Below are 13,867 nucleotides of genomic sequence, written 5' to 3'. Positions count from 1 at the left end.
TCACGACCCAAGGGTTCACCCTAGATGTAACATGGCGTATAAGACCCCCCCATACAAGACTTAATTTTCATAACATAAGAAACTGATCAATAGAAGTAAAACAATAATCCAAAGTCCAATAGTTTTTATAAAAGAAAAGCGAAAGTCTAAAACACTTATCTCATCATAGCCATCTAGTACAATAGAATGAATTTGGGCCTAGCCTAGACATCATATCCAAAAGAGATATACATGAAAGGAACTAAAAAATGGAAGTTTGTCCTCGAACCATGAGGACTCACCAAGCTCGGGAATCAATCAAATCCAAGCTCTAGTCACAACACTGGGACCAGTCAGTCGAACCCTACATTTGGGTAAAATATAGGATAGAGTATGAGTTAGTACAAAATAATGTACCAAATATGATAGATATTCATAAAAAAATTGTTGGATAAGGGTTTCATCCGACCAAGTAAATCCCCATGGGGTGCTCCAGTTTTTTTCGCTAGAAAGAAGAATGGTTCTCTTCGTATGTGTATTGACTATCGTTAGTTGAACAAGGTAACAATTAAGAATAAGTATCCTTTTCCAAGGATAGATGATTTGTTTGACCAACTTTATGGAGCAAGTTATTTCTCTAAGATTGATCTTCGTCGGGTTATCACCAATTGAGGGTGAAGGAAAGTAATGTCCTGAAAACAACTTTTAGAGCCCGATATGGTCATTATGAGTTTTTGGTGATTTCGTTTGGTTTGACTAATGCTCTGACGACATTTATGGATTTGATGAAAAGGGTGTTTAGACAATACCTTAACATGTTTGTGATTGTGTTTATTGATGACATATTTATTTACTCAGGGAGTGAGAAAGAGCATATTGATCATTTGAGGATTGTATTGCAAATTCTTAAGGACCAACAACTTTTTGCAAAGTTTAGCACATATGAGTTTTGGTTAAGGTCTATAGATTTTGTTGGCCATATTGTTTCAAGCAAGGGTATTGAGGTAGATCCTATTAAGACGGATACGGTCAAGAGTTGGCCTAGACCTCTATCTCCTTCGGATATTAGAAGTTGCTTAAGTTTGGTCGGTTACTATAGAAGGTTTGTTGAGGGGTTTTCTTCTATTGCCTCTCTTTTGACGGACTGGCTAAGTTCATATGGTCGGAAGCTTTTGAGAAGAGTTTTTAAGAGTTGAAAGATAGACTTACTTCCGCTCCGGTGTTGACTTTACTGAAAGGTAAGGATATCTTTGCAGTATTTTGTGATGCCTATAGAGTTGGGTTGGGATGTGCTTATTAAAAATGGGAAATTTATTGTGTATGCTTCAAGGCAACTTAAGACCCATGAGAAGAATTATCCTACCCATAACCTTCAATTAGCGGCGGTTGTTTTTGCCTTAACTATTTGGAGGCATTATTTGTATGGGGTTCATGTTGATGTTTTCACCGATCATAAGAGTTTGCAATATGCGTTTAGTTAGAAGGATTTTAATCTTCACCAAAGAAGGTGGCTTGAGTTATTGAAAGATTATGATATGAGTGTTCTCTTCCTACCTGATAAGGCGAATGTGGTGGCGGATTCTCTTAGTCGATTATCTATGGGTAGTGTTGCTCATATAGAGGGTGAAAAGAAAGAGTTGGTTCGAGATGTTTATAGATTGACATGGTTGGGTGTTCAGTTGGTAGACTCCACCAAGGGTGGTGTTATGGTTCATAATGGTTCTGAATCGTCTTTTGTGGCCGATGTGCAAGCTAAGCAAGGCCTTGATCCAATTTTGGCTGAATTGAAAGAAGTGGTGCTTAAAATGTTTGTTGAGGCTTTCTTCCAAGAGGGAGATGGTGTTCTAAGATATCAAGGTCATTTATGTGTTCCTAATGTTGATGACTTGAGGGAACAAATCTTGACAGAAGCCCATAGTTTTCGGTATTCTATTCACCCGGGAGCCACCAAGATGTATCGTGATTTGCGGGAAATCTATTGGTCGAATGGGATAAAGAAGGATATTACGGGATTTGTGTCTAAGTATCCAAATTGTCAACAATTGAAGATTGAGCATCAGAAACCGGGAGGTTTATCCCAAGACATTGGTATTCCTACTTGGAATTGGGAAGATGTGAATATGGACTTCATAGTTAGGTTGCCACGTACTCGATGACAACATGACTCGATTTGGGTAATAGTAGATCAAATGATGAAGTCGACTCATTTTATTCCCGTCAAGGTTTCCTATTCGGCGGAATATTATGCTAAGTTGTACTTGAGAGAAATGGTAAGGTTGCACAGAGTGCCCTTGTCCATTATTTTCGATCATGGTAGTCAATTCACTTCTTAGTTTTGGAAGTCTTTCCAAATTGGTCTTGGTACTCATGTTAAGCTTAGTACGACCTTTCATCCCCAAACCAATGGGAAAGTAGAGCATATGATCCAAACATTAGACGACATGTTGAGAGCTTGTGTGATTGATTTTAAGTGTAATTGGGATGACCATTTGCCATTGATTTAGTTTGCCTATAATAATAGCTATCACTTGAGGATTAATATGGATCCATTTGAGGCACTATATGGTAGGAGGTGTTTATCTCCTATAGGATGGTTTGAGGTGGGTGAAGTTTCCTTAATAGGTCACAAGTTGGTACATGAGGCCATAGCGAAGGTTCGGCTTATTAGAGAAAGGTTGAGAATGACTCAAAGTCGACAAAAGTCATATGCTGATGTTAGAAGAAGAGATCTTGACTTTGATTTTCATGATTGGGTTTACTTGAAAATCTCACCCATGAAGGGTGTAATGAGGTTTAGTAAGAAAGGGAAGCTTAGTCCCCGTTTTGTAAGCCCATGTGAGATTTTGAGACATGTTGGTAAGGTTGCTTATGAACTTGATTTGCCAAATGAGTTGGCATCGGTGCATACGACTTTCCGTGTCTTCATGTTGAAGAAATGTGTTGGTGACATTTTTAATTTCCTTAGAGGGTGTGGAAGTTAAATAAAATCTTTCTAATGAAGAGGTTTCAGTTGAGATTCTAGACCGGCAAGTCAAGAAGTTGAAAAATAAAGAAGCTGCTTCCGTAAAAGTGTTATGGGGGAATCATTTAGTTGAACATGCTACTTGGGAGGCTGAGGCCGATATGATGTCCCAATATCCTCATCTCTTTTCTTCTACTCCTACTCTAGCTTGAGGTAATGAGTTCCTCATGGTTTATTCTTGTTTTGGAAGTCATGTGTGTTTTATGTGTTTCCATGATTTTCTTATGTTATGCATGCTCATGAAAAATTATGTTTTTAGAGAAGAGTCAATTTGTTGATTTTCCTCATGTTATGGTGCATTGAGTATGAGTTACCTATAGACTTCATGAGATGAGTTTTTGGACATACATTAAATATGCTATTAAATATGAATTGCATAAAGGCTCCATGAGATTGTATTGAACATGCTTTTAGCTTGGAGAAGGTAGTTCCTTCTTGAACATGAGAAATATTGACATTTCATGCATATTGGGTTGCTAGATGAAGTTCCTACTTCCTTATGATGAATTGAGTATATTTAGCTTGGAGTCGATATTTCCTCCTTCGTTATGTGCATTTCATGAGTTGCATGAATGATGGGTTGTTCGTCTTGAGTCTTTTCGTTTAAAGATATGCCTAGAATCTCATTCGAGGACGAATAATCCCAAGGGGGAAATATTGTAACACCCCGTATCCAAAAAAGGCCAAATATAGCAGTTTTCTAAAAGTTGCAGGTGCCAAACCATGCAGGCCACCCACAACCAGTGGAAGGAACCACGGACCATAGGTGTGATCCTAATGGCCTGCCGTAAAGTGGTCTGAGGGCCCAGAAGCACGCCCTGACCAATAGACTGTTGGTCAAACCACTGTCCGTAGTCCAAGACCCTAAGTTTCAACTCTCTCATAACCAATGATGGGCCCTAGGTCAGAACACGGTCTGTCGACTGGGGTCTGTTGGTGGTCAGCTGAAAGTTATTTTTAGGTTCAGTTGAATATTTTTCTAATTAATTAGTTCCTATATTACGTCATTTTGCCTATGTCTAAGACCCCAATATAAGTGTTTTCAACCCCCAAATTAGACAATTCAATTCATTCTTTCAAAATTACAAAAGAAGATCAAAACCTCCTCTCCAAAATATTCTCTCTAGAACTTGAAGAAGAAGAAGGATTCATTTAGGGTTTCAAGTCAAGGTTTCAGTTACTCCATTGAAGATAAGAATTTGGAATTGAGGTATGGTAGTTTTCATCCATGAATTCCTTTCATTCATGGAGTTCCCAAATTCTCCTATTTTCAAATTAGAATTCCCCATATTAGCTAGGGTTTTCTTCATTACCATTGGTTCTCTTGATTATTGATCTAAAGGATTGAATTATGTTTTAATATGCATGAATTTATGATTTACAATGTTTTTATGTTGTTTCCCCAATGAACCCATGTAAACCTCCATGTTTTCCAAATCATGATCATATGTGGGTTGTTGATTTTGAAAGAGGAGTTATATGAACTAAAGCATGAAGTGATAGAATCACATGAATTTATGAGGAAATCTCTTTCTAATCCTTGATTTCTAGAAATGGTGATTGAAAGTAGGATTTGAACCTTGAAAGGGAAAAGTATGAGTTTATGCATGATCTTATGAAATCTATTAAAATGTTTAAGGATGCTTTGAGAGTTTAGTGTCAATGATGTTGTTGTTGTTGTGTTGTTGAAAGGATATTCTCATAAACACATACAACCATGATGTGAAAGGCTTTCTCACATAATAAGGATTCTAAGGTAGAAAGGTTTTCCAACCTAATTGAATCAAAGAGTACCTAATGAAACTAGCTTGGATTGGTTATCCTAGGATACCTTTCCATGGATAATGAGGGTAAGTAAGAAATGACTATTTCATTGGAATTATGTTTAGCACCGAGTGGATATTGATCTGAGATGGAAGCTCTCCCGTTAATAGAGGTTGGGTTTCTAGAAGCAATCTCTTGATATGGAAGCTCTCCCATTAGTAGAGGTCGGGTTTCTAGTAACAATCTAGTTATCCTTAAACTATGTGCCCCCATAGGATGATTAGCTACTAAATCCACTTAAGCTAGAAGTTCATGATCCTTACCTTGGTATGTAGGGCAATCCTTTTCGGTGTGGGAAACACCGAGAAATCATGTTATAGCTCTGATGTTTGCGTAATCAAGACACAACTTCCAATGCAAGTGTCTACGATCGTACAATAGTAAAGTAACCCAACCAAGAGTTGGGGTAGAGTCCCAAGGGAGTGGCTTTGAGAATTAATAGAAATATAGCTAAAAATATTATCGAATAAAAACATGTGAAATCTAAGGGGTGACAAAAGAGTGTCAATTAACAATGGGGGTTTGTCACAAGTAAACAAAAATCAGCGAACATATAAGGAATACTAATCAAGGAGAGGGGATTCTTGGGATGTGATAGGAATAAGGGATAAACTAAACTATTGGGTATATGCTTTTGATAATAAATCCGTTGAATATTTATGACTAGGCAAGCCGAAAACACAAAGGTGAAATCGTATTTGCAACTATAATTTCATTAAGTTCCACCACAACTACTAAACGAAATCACATCTAAACAACAAATAAATCATCAACAAGCAAGACCCAATAGATAATCTAATCCATATTTACAAGATCACACCCCAAGAATTGGGTTTTTTGCTAGACATGTAAAAGTGATAGAAATTTATACCAATATGAGTTTGCATTCAAATGGGTATGAAGATTTAAATCTCAAAACAAGCCAAGAGTGAAGAATCCATAAGACCTAAGTCCAAATTCTTGGAGTTGAAACCCTTTGAATCTTCAAGTTCTTCAAAACCCTCTCCAAACTTAGAACACAAAATTCTATGTTAAAAATTCTGTATTAAAAATCTGATATTAAGCTACAACTCTTAACGAGAATTTATAGTTTTCAAAAATCTATGCTGTAGCGGATCAGTCAGCATCGTCAGTCGAGATCGTCGATCAACTCGGCGATCCGCCCTTTGGTAGGTTTCATCGCGGTCTTGCTATATCCTTCAGCATCGTCGTGTTTTGGATCATTGGGTGACATAGTACTGCTTCGCGGAACGGCTCGGTGACACGCCGACTGCTCCTTTTCACCGCTGATTTGATCCTTTCTTTCAGGGCTCAGTACACTAGAACAAAAGACGAGGATAAGACCTTTTGGTGACTCGCCGAATGGGTTAGGCGATTATCTTCATTTCTCCGTTCTTTCAGCTGCCTTTGTTCCCTTTTGCTAAGTAGTGTCTATGCTTTCCCTCCGACTCCAAATACCTGAAACTTGAGGGTTTTCATCAGATATTGAGACAAAATATGCATTAAGGACACTAATTTTATCAAAATACACCCCTAAATGAGTCCAATTTGTGGACTCACCAACACCCCCAACTTAAACTTTTGCTTGTCCTCAAGCAAACTCAAGTTCGACTGTTCAAAAAAGGTGTCTCAAACAGTGTTATACAAGAATCAATCATAAATGTACAAAACAAGACTTAACTTACTATGCAAGGATCAAATGTGCACTCAAAGTTTCAAGTTGTGACATACCATTATCAAAGAATCTCGAGCTCACAATACTTCCTTCAAATGGAAGTTCAAGCTCAACTATAGTGTTCAAATTCCCTCACACAAAGAATGATTCCATATTCACACAATGGTTCACAGTTTAAAGCTTTGGAATCAGATGCAACGCTCACACTCACAAAGAAGAACACAATACATAAATTTACCCATAGGTTTGCCCGTATTTCCAATCAACACTTGTTTCAACTCACTCAAGATCACAAAGTTCTTTCAAGGCTTAAAATAGGGCTGAGCGCAAAGGTATGGTCATTTTAGGCTAAGTAACTTTCATCTTCATGAAATGTGGTGTTCACAACACTTCCTTTTCTTTTCATTCATCATTATCTTTAGTGCTCATAAGTCATCCTATTATTCACTCTCCATGGATTGTTTGGAAACCTCATTTCTTTTGTACTTTATTCCACAACTTTCTTTTTTCATTCTTTTCTTCTATTTTTCTCTTTTTTTTATATATATGGAGGGGTTCCATTTTTCTCAACACCTTGGGTTAAAGGAGACTTTCCTTGAACTTCTTGACTTTCCCTTTTCTTTTCACCATACCCCAACTTAGGCTTTTGGCCTAAGTTTGCTATTCAATCAACCACAAATCAAGAGGATTATAGGTAGTGGATTAAGAGAGGTCTAGCTTTCATCAAGTTTCTTTCAAAGAAAGGTAAGGCTCAAGGGGTGTTCAAAAGCGGTTCACACACTCACAAGGTAAGCCACAAAAGAGGTATATGTCAAATTGGCTTATACTCTTAGAAGTTGCCTAAGATCATTTCAAGAGATATCATTACTTAGTTGACCGGACCAATGAGGTAAATTCCAGGATCCATCATGCATAGTTCACAGGTAAGCTCATCACACTAGGCATTGACACTATAAGTCAAACAAGACTCCCTACTTTCGCTAGTGTGCAACAATCATCACAAGAGACTCGATTTGATCATTGGCTAGTCACAATGAGATGCAAAGAGTTCACATATTGTCTATGGAACTTCATTTGGCCTCATTGTAGCTGCACATTCAGGTTTGTTTGATTATAAGCACTATCCAAGTTATTGGTATTGATCCGAACCAATACTCAAATTTGCGAAGGAATAGCCACATTTAACACAAAAGGGGTGGCAATTTTTTTTTTTTAATTTTGAAAGGGTCAAAATCATTTTGCAATTTAAAACATGGATCCACAAGCTCAAACCTTCTACAAAAGTAGTATTTAACACAATTATAGCTTACAACCCAAATACATAAACGAAACACAATTCACGAATAACACACAAAGGTGGGCCTTACCCCACCACAAATAAAAGCAATTTGTCCTCAAATGCAATTTACATAATATCTAGAAATTAGAATAAAGAAAGATAGAGAGAGGTAGAGAAAAATACTGTCTACACAGTCACTCCATCTGTCTGGGCACAAGTGCCCGATGTGTCAGTCTGGGCTTAAATAATAGTCCCCGGAGCTACTTCAGAAGGTTCAGCGGCAACTTTCTTGCTGAAATTGTCAAAGTCATGAGCCACCAAGAAGGAATGTATAGTTGTGCAGAATCCACGTGTCCACAAAGGGACAGTGGGATCTCGGGGGATAGATATCTTGCTAGAACTAGGCATTTTGCCTCACTTCCCGTCTTGGGAGGATGCACTTCACTAGTACATTTCCTAAAAAAATTCGCTCTTATTTGTCGGGGTGGCCTATTTCTTCCAGCTACTTTTGGTTGAGCCATATCTGCAAAACTTCGGGAGAGAGTTAGAAAATATCTCAACAAAAACATAGAAGTTCAGCTGCAGAAAAACTCCGCCGAACCAGTTGGCGAAACACGCAACCGCTTAGGCGATTCACCGAGTGCAATAGCCAAGTGCGTAATCTATGGGAGTTATCAGTATTCTCTTCTCTCGGGAGCCACCAAGATGTTATGTGATCTACGGGAAGTCTATTGGTGGAATTGGATGAAAAAACACATCGCGGAATTTTTGGCTAAATGTCCTAATTGTTAACAAGTTAAGGCTGAGCATCAAAGGCTGGGAGGCTTATCACAAGATATTGCTATTCCTACTTAGAAGTGGGAAGATGTGCACATGGATTTTATTGTAGGATTGCAACGTACTCGGCGGCAACATGACTCAATTTGGGTAATAGTGGACTGGATGACTAAGTCCGCCTATTTCATTCTCGACAAGGAGTCCTACTTGGTGGAAGAGTATGCTAAGTTGTATGTGAGGGAGATAGTGAGGTTACATGAAGTACCCTTGTCTATCATTTTGGATCGAGGTCCCCAATTTACTTCACAGTTTTGGAAATCTTTCAAAAAAGGCTATGTACCAAGGTGAAGCTTAGCACAACTTTTCACCCTCAAACGGATGGTCAATTGGAACGCACCATTCAGACTTTAGAGGACATGTTGAGAGAATGCGTGATAGATATTAAAGGCAATTAGGAAGACCATATGTCGTTAGTTGAATTTGATTATAATAACAGTTATCATTCAAGTATCGACATGGCTCCCTTTGAGCTCTCTATGGTAGGAGATGTAGGTCTCCTATAGTATGGTTTGAAGTAGGGAAAATTGCTCTCCTAGGCCCAGAATTGGTGCATTAGGCCATTGAGAAGATTCAAATTATTAGAGGGAGGTTGAGGACAACCCAAAGTTGGCAAAAGTCCTATGCCGATGTTAGAAGGAGAGATCTTGAATTCAATTTCCATGATTGGGTTTATTTGAAAATCTCTCCCATGAAAGGTGTTATGAGATTTGGAAAGAAGGGGAAACTTAGTCCTCGATTTGTAGGTCCTTATGAGATTTTGAGGTGTGTTGGTAAGGTTTTATATGACTTTGATTTGCCAAATGAGTTGGCATTGGTGCATCCGGTGTTCCATGTCTCAATGTTGAAGAAATGTATTGGGGATCCATCAACCATAGTTCCCTTAGAGGGTTTAAAGATTAAGGAGAATCTTGCTTATGAAGAGGTACCAGTTGAGATTCTAGAACGACAAGTCAAAAGGTTGAGAAACAAGGAAGTTGCCTCCATGAAGGTATTGTGGAGAAATCACTTAGTTGAGGGTGCTACTTGGGAGGCCGAGGCCGAGGCCGATATGAAGTCCCAATATCCTCATATTTTTCCTTTCTCTCCTAGTCAAGGTTGAGGTAATAAGTTCCTCTTGAGTTTTTTTGTTCAGGAGTCATGTGCGATTTATGTGTTTTTCTATGATTTCCTTATGTTATGCATGTTCTTAAAAAAATCATGTTTAGTAAGAAAATGAGTTTTTATAATTGATTTTCCTCTTGTTGTTGTGGATTGAGTAAGAGTTGCCTATTTGACTTCATGAGATGAATTGATGAACATGCCTTATATGTATATGCTTTTCTTGAGTAAGTGGCCTAATAGTTTAATGAAACTTTTTTGAACATGCTTTGAGTTTGGAGAAGGTAGTCCCTCCTATGAATATGAGAAATGATGAAATTTTATGCATAATGGGTTGTTAGATGTAGTTCCTACTTCCTTGTGATGCATTGTTTATGTTTGAGTAGGAGTTGATGTTTCCTCCTTTGAATTATGCATTATTTTGATGTATCATGCATGATGGACTGATAGTCTCGAGTCTTTACTTCTGTAAGGTGTCTAGATCGTCATTCGAGGATGAATGTTCCTAAGGGGAAGATATTGTAACACCCCAAAAAGTAGTAGGCTAAACTAGAGCTTAACATGAGGGTTATAGTCATAAACGTAACTCCTTGTACTTAAAAATAAAGGGTTTTGTGTTGGAACGTCAAGGTACGACTCCCAAGGACCAACCATGGGTCCTTGAGGAGGCCCCTAGAAAACTTCTTGGCCAATGACCAGCAGAAGGGACTTACGCCCCGCTGGTCAGGCCACGCCCGTGGGTGAGGGGTCGTAGGTCAAGGCGCTGAAATCAGGCTCTTTGAACCCAACCCACGCTTCACCAACATGGGTCGTGGGTCCAATTACGGTCCGTCGGTGAGGATTCGTGGGTCAGGGTCCCAAAAACCAAGTCCCAGTCACCCAACCACGGTTTACGTTAGACCATGGCCCGTGGACGTGGACGTGGTTCTGTGGTTTGTGACCTGGGGACTATTTTGAGGAGTTAGTTAGAGGCACTTTGGGGTTTTCCAATTTTAATTAATACTAAGTGAGATCGTTTTAGCCTAAATTATATCACCTATATAAGAATTGTATATCACTAAATTAAGTCAATTACCTCATTATTTCTAAAACCCAAAACTAGTCCCATAAACTTCATCCTCTCCAAAGAAAATTCTCTCTAAAATTTCACGGAAGAAGAAGAAGAATGAAGTTGGAGGTAGCGTTCAAGGAAGAAGGTTTTTTTGTCAAATTCATTGAGTTTCATTGCTAAGGTATGGTATCTCTTCATCTATGGAGCCTCTTCAAAACCCCACTTTCAAAAATAGAAATCCCCGAAAAGGCTAGGGTTTGATTCCAATGTCATCGTTCCTTTCAAAAACGGTTCTAATGTTTGAATTAATTTATATTATGATTTAATTGATGATTTTTTTTATGATTTTTATGTTGAAATCCCCAAGAACCCATGAAATCCTCCATATTTCCCAATTATGAGCTTGTGATATGGGTTTGTGGATGAAAGAAGGATATTATGAGATTATTGAAATGACCCAAAAAGTTCTTAAAAATGTGCTTCGGAAGTTACCGGAAACTTGTTTAGCTATATATAAAAAAAAAATCCGTTTCGTTTTTCGAAAATCCGACTTCATATTCTTGTTTAGGGGGTCAAATTGAGTGGGAAATGGGTCTAACCCAAATTTTAGAGCAACCGTATCAAAATCCGAAATTTCCAAGTGAAGCCTCTTTCGAGGGTCTACTTTGGAGGGTCATATCTCCTAGCACACAAATTATTGGGTGGCCAATAACATATCCATGGAAAGCCCTTTGAGTTAGCTACCTAACGCACTTCGTTTCACCTCATTCGGAGTTCGGACGAAGAAGTTATGCCCATTTTCGTAAAATCTGTCCGGCAGGAAAGGCAATTTCCAGTGAGCGTTTTTACTGTTCACCCGCCTCATTTTTTTTTCTAAGTGTTGGACCATTTTTCCAAAGGGCATATGTTATTTCCTATATACCATTAGTTCAATTCCCATCTCTAAAACATTTCCCAAAACACCTCTCCCATACTTACACATTTTCTCTCAAGTTCTCTCAAGAACCCTAATCCAAAGCCTTCCTCAAGATTGAAGAGATTCTTGCTCCAAGTTCCAAGCTTCCATTGAAGACACTCTCAAGACCTTCATAAAAACTCAAGGTATATGGTGTTGAACTCATGGGTCCTTCCACCCATAGTGCCTAGACTCTATTCTACTCATTAATTTATGGTTTAAGTTAAGATTCATAAATTAGTCTTGTTCTTTGTAATAATTTCCTGCACATTGAATTTTAAACATGAAAAGTGTTGTTTTGAGCATGTTGTGACTCTAGAACTTGAACCTAAATTTGGAATGGATGTGGAGATTTTCATGTGGTATTGTGGGTGTTAAAAAGGTGATGTTGTAGGTTGTTCACTGGTTTGGCTGCATAATTACTATACTATTTTCCATGCTCTTTGATTCCATTACATGCCTTCAAGGTGTTTGACAAAATGTCCAACTATGGAGAATTGATGAATCGATGTTTTAAAGCTTGAGTTATGAGATGTATGGAAATCCAGAGATGTGTTGATGACAAACTAAGCTTGTGTATATGTTCATTCCATACGTGAGATTGCATTAGAGCCTAATGGGAATTTCCTATATAAAGTGTTGCATGACCATGCCCGGTCCGGGGGAAAAGAACCGGACAACCATGTGAGAGGTTTATATCTCACCACCTAGGATGCTTGGGGTGTGACCAACATCAACCATGTGAGGGGTTTATACCTTGCCACTAGGGTGTCCGGGTGTGAACGGCATCCCCCATCCTAAGTTGGGGTTATAGATTGGTTGGATCATGCATACACATATGATATCTACTATTAGTATAGATTTACTTAAACATGTTTTGACTTCACTTTGATCATGCATCCTCATATTGTTATTCATAATGCCTATGAAACTATTTCTTGTATTTCGATTGTATCCTTGTCTATTGTTGTGTTGCACCCCCCGCATACTTAGTACATTCCAAGTACTAACGCATATTTTGCCTACATGATGTCACCATGTAGGGACCGGAGCTACTTTTGATCCTTCTCTCCATTCACGTGGCTAGTACGGTGCTTATCCGAGTTGTTGGTGAGTCCTCAATGATTCGAGGGCTATGTTATGTTTCCTACTCCTATGTTTTGAGACTTTAGCTTGCAATTGTATTTTGACTATGAGGGGAGCCGGTAGTATGTCATGGCCCCGTCCTATCTATGTATGTAGAGGTGTGCATTGGACAAATATTTTGTAAATGAGCTTGACTCTTGTTCTATGATGTCATTTTGAAATGGTTTGCCCTTAGTCCCTATTTCCTGTTAATTAATGTTGAATGTACTTCCGCGACCGATGAAGTGTGATGACAAGTTTGAGAGGCTTGTTTGGGGTTCCTTCGGGTTCCTCATTCGCCATGTCACGTCTAGTCCCTAGGCTTGGGTCGTGACAATTATGCTTGTAGTAATTGAGTTACTTGAATTAAGTTAATATTCATGTCTAATGTAGTGAATTCTATATGTGTTTATTCAATATGAGCTTTGATCCTTTAAAGGGAAAATTATGATATTATGCATGTTTATGAAGTCTTTGTACATGCTTTAAGAACACTTTTAGAGTGAAGTGAATATGATTATGATCTAGTTGTTGTGTTATTGACGGTTATTCTGATGTACACACTTATGTATGATTATGATATGATGTGAAAGGTTTTCTCACAATATGATGATTCTAGGGTGGAAAGGCTTTCTTACCTATAGAATCTATATGAATACATGGACGGTGAAAGGTTATTCTCATGCATGATCTATGAGTTATCTTGTGAATTATGTTGGATTGAGTGTCAAGACATTCTTCCATGAATATGAACTTAAGTCAAGACTTAGTATGAACTCTGTGGGATTAATGCTTAGTAACGACTGGATATTGATATGATATTGGAGCCCTCACGATAGTTGTGGCCAGGTTTCTAGAAGCAATTTCTTGAGATAGATGCCCTCACGATAGTAGAGGCCAGTTATCTAGTAACAATCTCCTTTTCACATAAACTACGTACCTCGTAGGTTACTTAGCTTATGGATCTACCTAAGCTAAGAGTAGGGTTCTACCTTAGGCAGGTAGGACAACCCTTTTCGGTG

The sequence above is a fragment of the Solanum verrucosum genome, unplaced genomic scaffold, assembly GCF_900185275.1.
Source record: "Solanum verrucosum unplaced genomic scaffold, falcon-dt-bn FXZP01000058.1, whole genome shotgun sequence".
Taxonomy (NCBI): Eukaryota; Viridiplantae; Streptophyta; class Magnoliopsida; order Solanales; family Solanaceae; genus Solanum; species Solanum verrucosum.
Note: the sequence above shows the minus strand (reverse complement) of the source record.